This window comes from Tenrec ecaudatus, chromosome 14 (genome assembly GCF_050624435.1).
Source record: "Tenrec ecaudatus isolate mTenEca1 chromosome 14, mTenEca1.hap1, whole genome shotgun sequence".
NCBI lineage: Eukaryota > Metazoa > Chordata > Mammalia > Afrosoricida > Tenrecidae > Tenrec > Tenrec ecaudatus.
In genome coordinates, this window is record NC_134543.1 from 66,051,196 (window position 1) to 66,065,729 (window position 14,534).

A 14,534-nucleotide genomic window follows, 5' to 3' on the forward strand; every position below is an offset into this window, starting at 1 on the left:
ACAACATACAGAGAATATGCACATGGACCTCACCAGATAAAATGCACATGAATCAAACTGATTATGTCTGTGAAAAGAGAAAATGTATAAGCTCATAATTATCAGTTAAAACCAGGTCAGTTCAGACTGTGGACAGGCCGGTTAGTTCTTTTATGTAAGTTCATGTTGGAGCTAACGAAAACTAAAATGAGTCCATGAGAATCCAGCTGCGTGTGATCTTGAGAATAAGCCACTTGATGACCACGAGATGACCAAATCATTTCTAAAGTCAGTTAGAGAAGACTAAGGATTACAGTGAAATATGCAATGGCCTGCAGTCGGCAAACCCAACAGGAAGAACACACTCGGCATCTGTCATCCTGAAAGAACTGAAGAAAGAAGTCCAAACCTCTCCTTGCAATATTGAAGAGCCCTATGGGAAAAAAATATTGAATGATGCAAAAACTATCAAAAGAAGATGGAAAGAACACAGAGTCATGGATCCAACGAGAATTGGCATCAGTCTTCAAGCATTTAAAGAGGTGCCATCTGATGCTAGCGAAGAAAGCATTGAAGAAACAAATCCCAACAACACTGGCCAAAAAGCACATTCACTTCCATCACAGATTCCAACTCATAATAACCCTATGAAACAGAGTAGAACTGCTCTTTTCATTTTCCAAGGCTTTTAAATCTTTACAGGGCAGATAACCTCATCTTCATCGCGTGGAGAAACTGGCGAATTCAAACCACTAACCTTGAGGGTATCAGCTCCATGTGTGGACCACTGCACCTGCAGGGCCCCTCGCTGCACTGAGGCATTGGTGGGGGGGGGGCGGTTGAGGGAAGGCTCTAGGAATTAACAGAATATCCACTGCAATATTTCAACAAGTTGACACAGCAGAAGAGCATTCGCTTGTCTATGCCAAAAATTTTGGAAGACAGTTACTGGGCTCAAAAACTAAGGGATCCATATTTGTACCCATTCCAAAGAAATATGACCCAACAGAATGCAGAAATTATCAAACAATGGTGTTAATATCCCATGAAAAGTTTGCTAAAGATAATTTTTAAATGGTAGCAGCAGTACATCCACAGGGAGCTACCAACAATTCGACCCAGATTTTGAAGAGGACTTAGAATGAGGTATATCCTTGCCAATGTTAGCTGAACCTAGGCTAAAAGCAGAGAATACCAGAAATATGTCCTTGTCAAAGGCATTCCGTGATGTGGATCATCACAATCTGTGGGGAGCATTGCAAAAAACTGGAATTCCAGAATACTTAATAATGATCATGCAGAACCTGTTTACAGACCAAGAGACAGCCTTCAAACAAATCAAGGGGATGTTGAGTGGTTTAAAATCAGAAAGAGTACAAATCATAGCTGTCTCCCCTCACTATGCTTATTCAATCTGTACTCTGAACAAACAATTCAGGAAGCTGTACTATATGAAGTGTGAGGCATCAGGGTTAAAGGAAAGCTAACAGCCGGTGATGTATACATGACACAGCACTGTTTGCTGAAAGTAAAAAGAACTAGAGTTAGAAACCCCAAAAGGAAAAATGCTTAGCACTCCCCAAAACATAGACATTGTCAAGATTGTATTTTACTTGGGTGTATAATCACTCCTCTCCTATCCCATCCCACCCCACCCTCCACAATAGAAGTAGCAGGCAAGAAAGCAATGTATTTCACTGAGCTATCTGCTCAGCATCAGCAGCTAAAACCAAGCCAGGGGATAACCGTGGAACAGACTATCAATTTCTCATATGTTAATTCAGGTTAAAACTGAAGGAAATTAAAGTAAGCCCACTAGAGTCAAAATATGACTATGAATCTACCCCACCTGAATTTGAAGAACATCTCAAGAACACATTTCCGTATTGAACACTACCAGCAGGAGACCGATGAACTGTTGGAGGATATGAAGAACACCATTCATGGAGAAAGCAAAAAAAAGGTCATTAAAAAGACAGGGAACAAAGAAAAGATAAAAGTGGATGTGAAAAGAGACTCTGAAACTTGCTCCCAATCAGAGTATTCAGAAGAGGATGTGGAAGAAGTGATGACATCAAAGAGCAGCTCAAGAACACAAAGTGGAATACTATAATGAAATGTGATACAACCTAGAATTAAAAAAACAAACAAAAAGGAAAAACACATTCAGTTTATCTTAAACTGAAATAAATAAGGAACAAAACTCAAGCATCCAGTTAAAATATTGAAAGACTCTATGGGCAAAATATTGAATGATGCAGGAAGCATCAAAAGAAGTTGGAAAGAACACAGTGCCATTGTACCAGAAAGGACTAGTGGACATTCCGCCATTTCAGGAGGTAGCATACGAGCAAGAACCAAAGGTACTGAAGGAAGTTCAAGGAACTTAAGACCTTTGAGGTAGTTTGTGCCAACCTGGCCAATAAACACATGTGGGGTTAATTAAAAGGCAGAGGAATAAATGGCTCAGTGAGTCTCGCCTTTCTAGTTCTCGGATCTCTTGCTTTGTGATGGTCGGACCAGAGTGCAGCTGCCTTAGCCAGTTCCCTGCTTCAGCTTGCGAGGCTCACTTCCTGCAAGACATCCCCAAGGAGAAGCCACATGGACCTACCCCAATGCAGCCTAGTTGCTGGAGCAGCCGTGTGGAGACCCCTGAGATGCTGAGTGCCGAGATACTTACACCTTCACTGATTCGGCTCTCCTCATGCAGTCAGCATCATAGTGTGTGTTTTGTGAGATGGAGGAGGACTGTGTGGACTGGTGTTGGACATATGGGTTAATGGGTGAATGTTGGACTTGTGGGCTTGGGCAGCACTGGGTTGGGATGTTTCCTTGATGTGCACTTAACCTTTATATAAAACTCTCTTTTATACATGAATTTCCATAGATTTCTTTCTCTAAAGTATCCAGACTAACATAACCTTCAAATAAAAAGCTTCATAGAAGGAATTAGCAAAATCCAAGGCTTCAGAAATTGATGGAATACCAGTTGAAATGTTTTATAAGCTGATGAATCACTGGAAATAAATATTGCTGATGGATTACCAGAAAATTTGGAAGACAACTACTTGACCAACGGACTGGAAAAGATACATATGTATACCCATTCCAAAGAACGGTGACCCAACAGAACGTTCAAATTCTACAACAATTTCACTGATATCACGTGAAAGTAAAATGTTGCTGAAGATCCACGCCGGCAGTAGTGCACTGCCAGGGAGCCTCCAGAGGTTTAGCCTGTATTCAGAAGAGGATGTGGAAGAAGGGATAGATCATTGCCGATATCAGGTGGACCTTGGCTGAAAGCAGAAAATACCAGAAAGATGTTACCACGTTTAACTAACTGTTCCAAGGCATTCAACAGTGTGGATCATAACTCTGGATAACCTTGAGAAGGATGGGAGTTCAAGGACACTTCATTGTGCACCTGAGGAACTTGTACATGGAGATCAAGAGGAAGTTGTGTCAACAGAACAAGGGAAAACTACCTGGTTTAAAACCAAGAACTATGTGCAACAAAGTTATATCCTCTCGCCATACTTATTTAATCTGTATGCTGAGCAAATCATCAGAGAAGCTGGACTATATGAAGAAGAATGTGGCATCAGCATTAGAAGAAGACTTATTAGGAACATGAGATATGCAGATGACAAAACCTTGCTTGCTGCCAAGTGAGGAGGACTTGAAGCATTTGCTGATGAAGATCAAGGATTGTATCCTTCAGCGTGTGGATTAAAACTCAATATAAAGAAGACTAGAATCCCTACAACTAGACCAATAGGTAACATTTTGATAGGTGGAAGTTGCAAAGAATTTTGTTTCGCTTGTCCTCACAATCAATGCTCATGGAAGCAGCAGTCAAGAGATCCAAAGGCGAGTTGTGTAGGATAATCTGATGCACAGTGCCTCTTTGGGGGTATTGAAAAGCAAGGATGTTACTTTGAAGATAACGTGCACCTGACCAGGCCAATGGAATTTTAAATTGTCTCATAGGCACATGAGAGTTGGACAATGAATAAGAAAGACTGTGATCAAAGGAGAGGCGGTCTACTTCACTCTGCCTTTGCATTGACTGGTTTGCACTGCTCTTCTATGCATGCACCTGTTAATCTCTGAAAACAGTCACTTCTTGTAAGAAGACCTCTTGGAGCCCTTTAAACAACAAAGTAAACAAAGACCCCCCGGAGTTGGCCACTTCCATGGCTGCATGCAGACTTATCTCGTAGTCCCCTCACCTCAGCACTCACGTCACTGGATCATGACCGTGTTTCTGGGCTTCCTCACTAGGCGATAAGCTCAAGGATGGATCATATTTGCTCCACAGCATTCCCCCAATATCAAGCAGGTGCTGGCACAAGGTAGAAAACATAGTTGTATTTTTATTAAATTAATCAATATTGGCTTAAGTTACATTTACAAAAGAATGAGCACTAAAACACGTTACCTCCGTCTGTAAACTTCCTAAGCATTCCAAGGATATTCTGTCCTCAACCACGTCAAATTGATCATTTGAGTTTCTTTTATTTTTCATTTTTATCTAATAAAGTAGAAAGCTTACACAACTTTGATGGAAATAAAATTTAAAATGAGTCTAAACACATGAGTTTTTCAAGAAATATGCTGTTCTCTTAATAAAAATAGTTGCTGCCCAGTAGATTCAACGCATGGTGTTGCATGCATTCCATGTGTTGCAAAGTTGAACTGCACTATCCAGGACTGTTAATGGCTGGGACCTGTTGGAAGACCACTAGGCCTTTTTTCCAACGTGCCTCCAGTGAATTCGAACCACAAGCCTTTTGGTTAATAGGTGTGTGCTTAACCTTACTGTTGTGCGCCATTGCGTCAATCGTGGCTCATAGAAACACTATCAGGCAGAGTAAAACTGCTCGTGCGGTTTCCAAGCTGTAACTTTGCTGGCGGATATAAAGTACCTACATTTCAGTTACCAGCTGAGCTTAACCTTAAACTACCAAACACAGAGTCAATTCTGATTCATAGCAACACTACACGACAGAGTAGGTCTGAACGCCCCAGAGGTTCCCAAAGAGGTATGGCTTCCTGGTAGTCGACTCCCACATGTTTCTTCCACTGAGTTCCTGGTGGCTTCAAACTACTTACCTGTCATTCAGCGGCTCAGCGCTTAATTACTGCTCCACCAGGGTTTTTCTACTTCGAGGCACCTAAATTTGGTGCCAGGTACTTTAAAGAGATACCACCCCAATCACACCGTGAAAATCACATGGGCGCATGATTCTCACGGTGACATAAAGTGATATAATAAAGGTGAAATCACAGGGACAGCCAATAGGCAAACAATAAGTTAAATTTTCACCTTTTCTTCTCCATCTGCATTTTGTACATTTTATTACTCGGCACTAATTTTTATTTACAGGTGAGTCTAAGCAAACTGATGAAATTTTCACAGCCTCATGAAAGTCACAAACATGGTCTATTTCCTCAAATTAATGGGTACTTCTGAAATTCATGACACAATTAAAAATGTGCTTACAGCCCAGAGAAAATAAAACCGAAGCAGGTGGAAAATAAAAAATTAAACTATTTCCTCTCCTTCTAAGGAAAATAGTAATGCATAAAATATAGATTTGGTGTACATCTAGCCACTCTGTCCAATCACATCCATAAATAAAAAAATAGAAAACTGTATGGCAAGAATATGAACAGGTCCCCCCCAAAAAGTATCAGAATTTTTTTCAAAGCTATGAAGCTAAACTTTTTAACAAAACAACCTTATCACCTTCAAAGTACTCTCCATTACACCTAATACATTTGTCAAATCTGCAATTCCATCCTTGGAAACATTTTCCAAACCCATCTGTTTGCATGGCTGTCAGCACCTCCCTTGTTTTTTTCTTCAGCTCTTCTACGTGGTCAACTCGCTGTGCTTCCTGTCCCTCTGCATTCGCAGAACCAAAAGAAGTCACACTGAGTGAGGTCAGGCGAGTAAGGGACATGGGGCAAGGGAGGCATGCTTTATTTTTTTGCCCAAAAAGTGACACACTGAGATGGCTACATGAGCAGGTGCATTGTCGTGGTGGCAAACCATTCCTTCTCTGCCACAAATCAGGCCTTTTTTGTTGCACGCTGTTATCTTTCAAGAACTTCTCGATAGAAAGCTTGATAAACAGTCTGACCTGGTGAAACAAACTTCAAATGCACTATGAGTTTGTTTTCATCCGTTCGGGGAAGATGACAGATGTACAGAATAAGGTTTGCCATCAATCAACATTTCACCTCTTTTGAAATGAGAAAAAACACTTAGACACTTGAGTTTTTCCCATTTCAGTGTCCTTGTAAGCCGTGTTCAACATCACAACAGTTTCTGAGGCATTTTTCCTGAGAAAGAAACAAAATTTCACTGCTAAATATTGTTCTCTTAAACCGGCCTTCACAAAGCACAAGGTTGGAGTGAAAGTGCTTCCACAAAAAAATTCACTGTGACCAGAGAGAGCCTTCCCAGGTGACACCACTGAGTGCACTAACTCAGAGCAAGTTGCTGGATGCTCACCTAGCAGGGAAAATGAGGACTATTAAAACTCCACAGCAGAGCTTTTTCACTTTTGGGGGTGGGGGGTACCACCTCGTATATCAAAAAGATAATTCGTTATTCTAAATAAGGCAATGGGATATACAACATGGAGATATTATCATTTATCCAGGTCCAGAGCTGAGAACATTATATTGATTCTGCTCTGAGTGCCTACCATTAGTATTTAATCAAGATAGAAATACTGGCCTTCGTTCAGTGCTGAAGCGCAAGGTCTAGAAAGGGGATATCCAGAGAGTGGCAATGCTTTCAGCGTTGTACCATGAAACAAACTCTAACTCTAGAGCATAAATATGAGAAGCCACGGATTTACACTGCTGCTTTCTTCTTTTCTACAATAAGAATTTGTTCTAAACTCATATCCAACTATAGGATCAGAAAACCAGGTAAAACTAAACTGTACATCGGAACTCCAGTGCTAATACATTCCAGAAGATAATTAACTTAGGGAAACTTGTCACTAAAGTTGAAAAGTAACTGTTATGAGGTTCCATTGTTTTAGCTCCTTCAAACTTCCTCCTAAACCAATAGTTCCTTGTTACTTCCATATGATGGATAAAGAAACTGAGGCTCAGAGACTAACGGGACCAAAAGCGGAAAGAAAATATTAGCGCTGCAGACAACACTTTGTCCATCACAGGAGTGTCACCCCAAATATCAGAAAATGCAAAAGGCCCTCTAGCGGAGTGGTACCCTAGAATTGGGTGAAGACACAGTGGAAAATTATCACATGCAGTGGCTTGAAGGGGGTAAAGGAGGTTTCAGATGTATGCTAGCATGTCCTACAAAACAAGGGAATGTTGCATGGTCTAAAATCATGAAAGGTGTGCGACAAGGCTGTATTCTCTTACCATATTTATTCAATCTGTATGCTGAGAAAATAATCAGAGATGCTGACTTATATGAAGAAGAATGTGGCATCAGGATTGGAGGAAGACTTATTAACAACCTGTGATATGCAGATGGCACAGTCTTGCTTGCTGAGAGTGAGGCAGACTTGAAGCACTTGCTGGTGAAGATCAAGGATTGCAACTTCAATATGGGTTGCAACTTATGTAAGAAAACCAAAATCCTCACAACTGAACCAGTAAACTGAACTAACATCACAAAAAAAAATGATAGATTGAAGTTGTTGAGAGTTCTATCTTGCTTAGATCCATAATCAAAGCTCATGGAAGCAGCAATCAAGCGCGCAAACAACACATTGCATTGACTAAATCATCTGCCCAAGAACTCTTTAAAGGCTGATGGTGCCTGGCTATCAAAAGATATAGCATCTGTGGTCTTAAAGGCTTGAAGGTAAACAAGCGGCCATCTAGCTCAGAAACAACAAAGCCCACATGGAAGAAGCACACCAGCCTGTGCGATCACAAGGTGTCAAAGGGATCCGGTATCAGGCATCATCAGAACAAAAAATCTTATCATAGTGAATGAGGGGGTGTGCAGAGTGGAGACCCAAAGCCCATTTGTAGGCCACTAGACCTCACCTTACAGAAGGGTCTTGGGGAAGAGACGAGACAGTTAGAGTGCGATGTAGCAATGATGAAACATACAACTTTCCTCTTGTTCCTAAATGCTTCCTCCCCACCTCCCACTGTCATGATCTGAATCCTACCTTGCAAGTCTGGCTAGACCAGAGGATGTACACTGGTACAGATGGGAAGTGGAAACACAGGGAATCCAGGGTGGATGATCCCCTCAGGACCAGTGATGTGAGTGGCGATACTGGGAGGGTCGAGGAAGGGTGGGTTGGAAAGGGAGAACCGATTACAAGGATCTACATGTGACCTCCTCCCTCGGGGACAGACGGCAGAAAAGTGGGTGAAGGGAGACGTGGGACAGAGCAAGATATGACAAAATAATAATTTATAAATCATCAAGGGTTCATGAGTGAGGGGGGAAGAGGGAGGGTGGGGAAAATGAGGACCTGATGCCGGGGGCTTGGGTGGAGAGCGAGTGTTTTGAGAGTGATGAGGGCAACGAATGTACAGATGTGCTTTACATAATTGATGTATGTGTGGATTGTGATAGGAGTTGTATAGGCCGCTAATAAAATGATTTAAAAAATTAAAAAACAAGGATGTTGCATTGAGAACTAAAGTGTACCTGATCCAAGACACATATTTTCCATTGCTTCATATGCATGTAAAAATTGAACACTGAATAAGGAAAACCAAAGAAGAAGCAATGCACTCAATTATGGTGTTGGAGAAGAATACTGAAAGTACCATTGGCTGCCAAAATAACAAACAAATCTATCTTGGAAGAACTGCAGCCAGAATGCTCCTTAGAGACAAAGATGGCCACACTTTGTCTCGTGTACTTTGGACATGTGATCAGGAGAAACCAATCCCTGGGGAAAAAATACATGCTTCGTAAAGTAGAAAGTCAGCCCAAACAGAAGAAGGCCTTTGGCAAGGTAGATGGACACAGTGTCCACAACAATGGGCTGAAACATAAGAACAATTGTGAGAATGGCACAGGACCGGGCAGTGTTTCAGTTTGTTACATATATGACTCACTGACACCTAATGACAACATTTGCTTCAGAAAGATTTTTGGCCTCAGAAACCCTCTACACACCAGAATTAACTTGATGGCAAGGAATCTCTTGAACCCCTAGCCTATAAAACATTCTGAATCTAAAGATATACTTGTTATGTGCTAACTTGATAAATTAAAAGTGCTTTTAAGAGAAAATGGGAGGGGATGAAGGAGTTCTGCTGGCACAATAGGTTAAGCATTGGGCTGCTAACCCAAAGGTTGATGGTTTGAACCTACCACCTGTTCTTGTGGAGAAAATGGAGCAGTCTGCCTCGTTAAAGATCCCCATCCTTCTGCTCATGCCTTCCTTCAATGCACCTTGTCCGACATCCTAGCATTCTGTGATGTTCACTCCCCCAGCACAATTGCTGAAGACAAATGGGTGCATAAGCAAACGTGGTGAAGAAAACTGATGGGGCCTGGCTATCAAAAGATATAGAATCTGGGGTCTTATAGGCTTGAAGTTAAACAAGCAGCCATCTAGGAGAGAAGCAAAAAGGTCACATGGAAGAAGCATACCAGCCTCTGTGACCATGAGGTATCGACAGGATCGGGTAACAAGCATCAGAAGACCCAAAACAAACAAATGAAAAGTAATTTTAAAAACAAGCAAAAAAATTATTGTTGAGAATGAGGGGGTTTGGAGCAGAGACCCTAAATGCATCTGTAGACAATGGGACATCCTCTCAGATAAGGGTCACAAAGAAGGAATGAGTCAACCAGAATGCAATATAGCACAGATAAAACACACAATATTTCTTTGGTTCCTCAAGGTTTCCTCACCCCCCACTATCATGACCCCAGTCCTTCCTTTCGCTGTGGGCTAGGCCAGAGCATCTGCACAGGTACAAATACGAAATAAGAGCTCATGACACATGAAATCCAGAAACAGGAATAGGAGTAGCAATATCAGGAGGGTAGGAGTAAGGTGGGGTAAGGAGGGGAGGAAGAGGGAACAGATTGCAATGATTGTCACATAACCACCCCTCATCCCCACCCCCCAGGGGGACAAAAAATAGAAGCCAAGCGCAAGAGAGGCAGAAGTCAGTGTAAGATATGAAAACAATAATAATTTATCATTTCTCAAGGGGTCATAGTGGGGGGAGGGAAAAAAGAGGAGCTGATACTAAGGGCTCAATAGAAAGTAAATGTTTAGAAAATAATGATGGCAATATATGTACAAATATGCTTGACACCATTGATGTATGGATTGTTATAAGATTTATAAGAGCTCAATAAAATGATCTTTTAATTTTAAAAAAGACACAAACAAAAATGAATTTAGCCAAAAGAACCCTAAAAATAAAGATATTTAATGGCAATTTTACAGTAAGTGCTTTTGTAAAGCTGTTTTTATATGTTAGCTAAATATTGTTGATGCTTATCTAGTTGTAGTTCTAAGTGTCCAGAATAAAAATTGCCCTGACCTTTAAAAAAAAAAGATGTCCATCCTTAGAAATCTTATGGAGCCATTCCACTCTTTCCCACTGGCTTGTTGTTGTTGTTGTTGTTATTATTTAGAATCCACTTATCAAAGTGGGCTTGAGTCTGTTTGGAAAAGAAGGAAAATTTATTGAGGGCCTATCCAGGGCTCAGTACTTGTGCATTCACTGCCTTCTTTCATCTTTATCGGAACCCATACAAGGTCATCGTCAGTATCTCCCTCCCACTGTGCTGACCAAGGGACTGAATGAAATTCACAGAAATGCAATTTGAATATGTTACTAAGTCAATAAATAACCAAAGATGTGTCCACATAAATCGAAAAGCAAAGCAGTTCTTCAAAAAGATAAGCATTTTGTAGTCTTGTCAGTTTACAATATAAAAGTTTGAGATTAAAATACTATCATAGCACAGAAAGTAAAAGATAAATTAGCAAATAATACAATTGAGGTATGAGTCTGGGGAAAATCTGGAGGATGATCAAATTTCTCCTCAGACAATGACAGAAAAATATAAAACTCGATTTTTATAACACTGTTGAATCCCTCAGAGAATTGCTAAAATTGATGCCCAAGTGACCCATCAGAGTCATTATAGGATTTGTGCTTCAATTTAAAGGGGAGAAAAAGTGATCCACATTAAACCTAACAAATAGGCATCTGCAGTACAGCTGTATGCCAAGCTGCCACTTAATAGCTTAGCCAAAAATACTTCACAGTTACCTTCCAATCCTCAGAGTCTCTTCCTTCAAGAAATTTGCCCTGATTATTCTGTGTCTTCGAGTTGCTGAAACTAAACAGTCAAAACCCCCAGTTCCATCTCAGCTTGCTCTCCTTGGAGCCCAGGGCAACGTGCTACTGAAATATAACGAATGAACTTCACCGTATTTCAATGATTTGGGTGACATTTCCTTGACATTCACAATATGTCTATAAATTAGGAGTGCTATAGTTTTAACACAAAATGAATAAAATGATCAAAAGAATCCTCCAGTTACTGCCTACTTCTGACGGACAAGAAACCAGTCTGATTGCTACTCTGTGCATACATCCAACCAGACACCGAAGCACGGAGATAGCTCTAATAAATTGTCTTTCCTCATTATATTTTGTTTTACTTTTATGTTTTGTAATTCATGTAATTACTCATTGTCTCCTATCACAGTACATTACAGAAAACCTTTATTAATTCATTGAAACCCTCCGTTTACCACAATTCAGTAATCAGAAATTGTTTTCTAAATGCTTAAGCTATAGAGAAGCAAATGAAACATATCCTAATATAGTCACCAGAATTTATTTTCAGTTGTGTTGCCCTTTCTTTCTTTTCTTCTTAAAAAAACTCTTTTACAATAGAACAAACACATGTATATCCCATCTAAAAGTATTCTCACATGAAGTGTCAAGTCTGGGGAAACAGCTCTTCCCAAGCGTTGGGGATTGCACACGCTGCTCCTGGAGAGATACCTCCACCCTCTCCCACGGCAGCAGGGTTGCTGCCAGGCCTGGAGATGCACTCTGTGACCTAACCATGAAGAGGCTACAGGAGAATAACAATAACTCAGACACTGTGCAGGAGTCCCTAGGTGGTATGAACAGCTGCTAACTGAAGAATGGGAGATTCACATCCACCCAGAAGAGCTTAGAAAGAAGGCCCCTGACTGCCTCCCTCCACAGAATCAGCTGCTGAAAATAGCACCTTATGAAGTACAGTTCTACTCTGACACACACGAGTTAGGGTCAACTCGCCATCAACCAGCTGGTTAACACAGATTTATTCTGGATTAAACTTTGATCTAAGTACCTTAGGGATACTGAAAGCAACCCTATGAGGTAATTATTAATCTTATTTTAGGGGAAGACCTTGGCAAAGAAATAGACTTAGTTTTTATAACTAGCAAATAACAAGCCCTGTATTTAGCCCTAGATTTCTGTTATCCCTGTGTTTCAGTAACCCATGCCTCTGTTTTCATGTCAGCAGTTGCTTGCAAGGTAATTCTGCTTCATTTTGGCATTTCCCTTACTCAACTGATACCAAATACCTGAAGATGAAATAATGGATCGATAATAAAACAAAGTATTACATAAATTTAACAGGAAGAAAAGATGCCTAAGTACAAATTAAACAGACTAATCACAGGTGGCACTGTTGGATAAGCACTGGACCCCTAACCAAAAGATCAGTGGTTCAAACCCACCTACTTGTCTGTGGGAGAAAATGGAGGTCAACCTCCCCTATAAATATTTTCAACCTTGGAAACTCTATCTAAGGTCGCTATGAGTTAGAACCACTCAGTCGCAGTGGGAATCACAAAATGTAGAACAGGACATAATCACCAGCACATTCTCTCTGCGCAGAACTCAAGGAAGAATCGAGAAAGTAAACTGCCTCTCTACCTTTAACAGGAATACAGTCCACCATTAAACTCATTTTTCACATCCATAGGAAATTTTCAAGAAAAAGAGATGACAACACTATGACACTTTTTAAAATTCTGTAGCAACAAAATTTCACATCAAAGGGTATCCTATTCAATTATCTAATAACCTGAACAGTAACCAAGAACACTCAATTCCATAAGTATTGCAATGAGTCCTGATTTTGACTAAATCTACTTAGCTCTTGGGTGTGGAGAAGGACAATTCGAGTGTTTGCCTTCAGATCTGACACGTTAGGGCATCTATAGATTCCTTATGCTTTTTGTGAGTAGGTGCCACAATGTTATTTTGTCATTTTCACTCTGAGGGGTTTTCCCACTACTTCAAGTTAAAGAGGAAAGGCCTGAAGATGTGTGTTTTTAAAATACAGCCAGGACAACACTTCTGTTCTGGAAGTCTTTGCTAGTTAAATAAAATAATAAAAAGCCTCCACCAGCTGCTAGGTAGGAGAGGAATGCCAATCATTTGAGAAGCTGAGAAATATGTGATGAGCTACCACTTCGGTTCTTAAAAAAGAAGCCCATTCAAAGCTAGCTAGGGCTCTGATGCTCCAAATGAAATGCTAGACCTGGCGGCAGTTCTTGTCATCCTAAGATCAAATGTACAGAGAGCCTCGAAGGAAGCAAATTTCCTCGAATGTTATTATGGAATGCCTCCATTTTTTGAGGGAGAGATTTTTTTTCTTGTTAATATAGTATCGGCAGTTTCATTTTGTGCAATGCCTTCTCAAGTTCCCTGCAATGATTATGAAATTGTATCTCCACCAGCTCTTCTACACAATGTATAGGCAGGGAAGTCAGACAGCGTTGAAATGCATTGCGCACAACCTGGGAAGTGAGCACTGTGGCCCTATCAGCACATGTTACAAAATACATTCCCTTTTTTTCCCCCATGGCCCTCTGAATTTATTTGACAGCATTTCAGAAAGGAAATACATTTGCCAGAGGGCAGTTGTTTTTTGCTTTTTGGAGTTAGCAAGATTCTGAAAGCATTTCAACTTCCGTTGCCATTATTTAAACCTCATCACCCCCAATATCTAGCTATAGCCTGCATGTGGAAGAGGTGGGCATTCTTTCCTAAATTGCCCTTTGTCTCGAATATTTCTCAGACAATTTAGACGTTTCAGTGTTTCGGCTGACTCTAAAATGCCCGTACACCAACAGCCAAAAGGGAAAGAAAAGCTTGTCCTAACCTCTCTATAGTGATCAGTACAAGTTCTTATAAACTTTTTCATTTTCACCTGTCTCGTTGATACTTCAATTACATGCAATTTACATTTAATCAGCTGGCCTCTGATTTTCTCCTCGATATCAAGTCTCTACTATTCTTTTTAAAAATGTAATTCCTAGAATCTTCAGTCCCCTCAAGTTAACAAGGTCTCTTTTTGTGCTGCCAAGGGAAATCCAAACCAAACATACTGCCATCAGATCCGTGCTGACTCACAGTGACTTCCCTGTGGGTTTCCCAGATTAACTGTTTATGGGAGTAGAAAGCTTGTCTTTCTCCTGCAGGGCTGCTGGTGGTTTCAAACTGCCTACCATGCAGATCGCAGCCCGCTCATAACC

The 14,534-nt window shown here is 40.6% G+C and overlaps 1 long non-coding RNA gene across 1 annotated transcript in view; it reads right to left on the bottom strand.

Moving 5' to 3' along the window:
• Positions 1-4,220: 4,220 nt before the first annotated feature.
• LOC142426814 (uncharacterized) overlaps positions 4,221-14,534 on the bottom strand; it is a 135,600-nt gene continuing 125,286 nt past the window's right edge. Inside the window, exon 4 of the long non-coding RNA XR_012779760.1 lies at positions 4,221-4,327. This is a non-coding gene — a long non-coding RNA (uncharacterized LOC142426814). The remainder of the gene's footprint in view (positions 4,328-14,534) is intronic.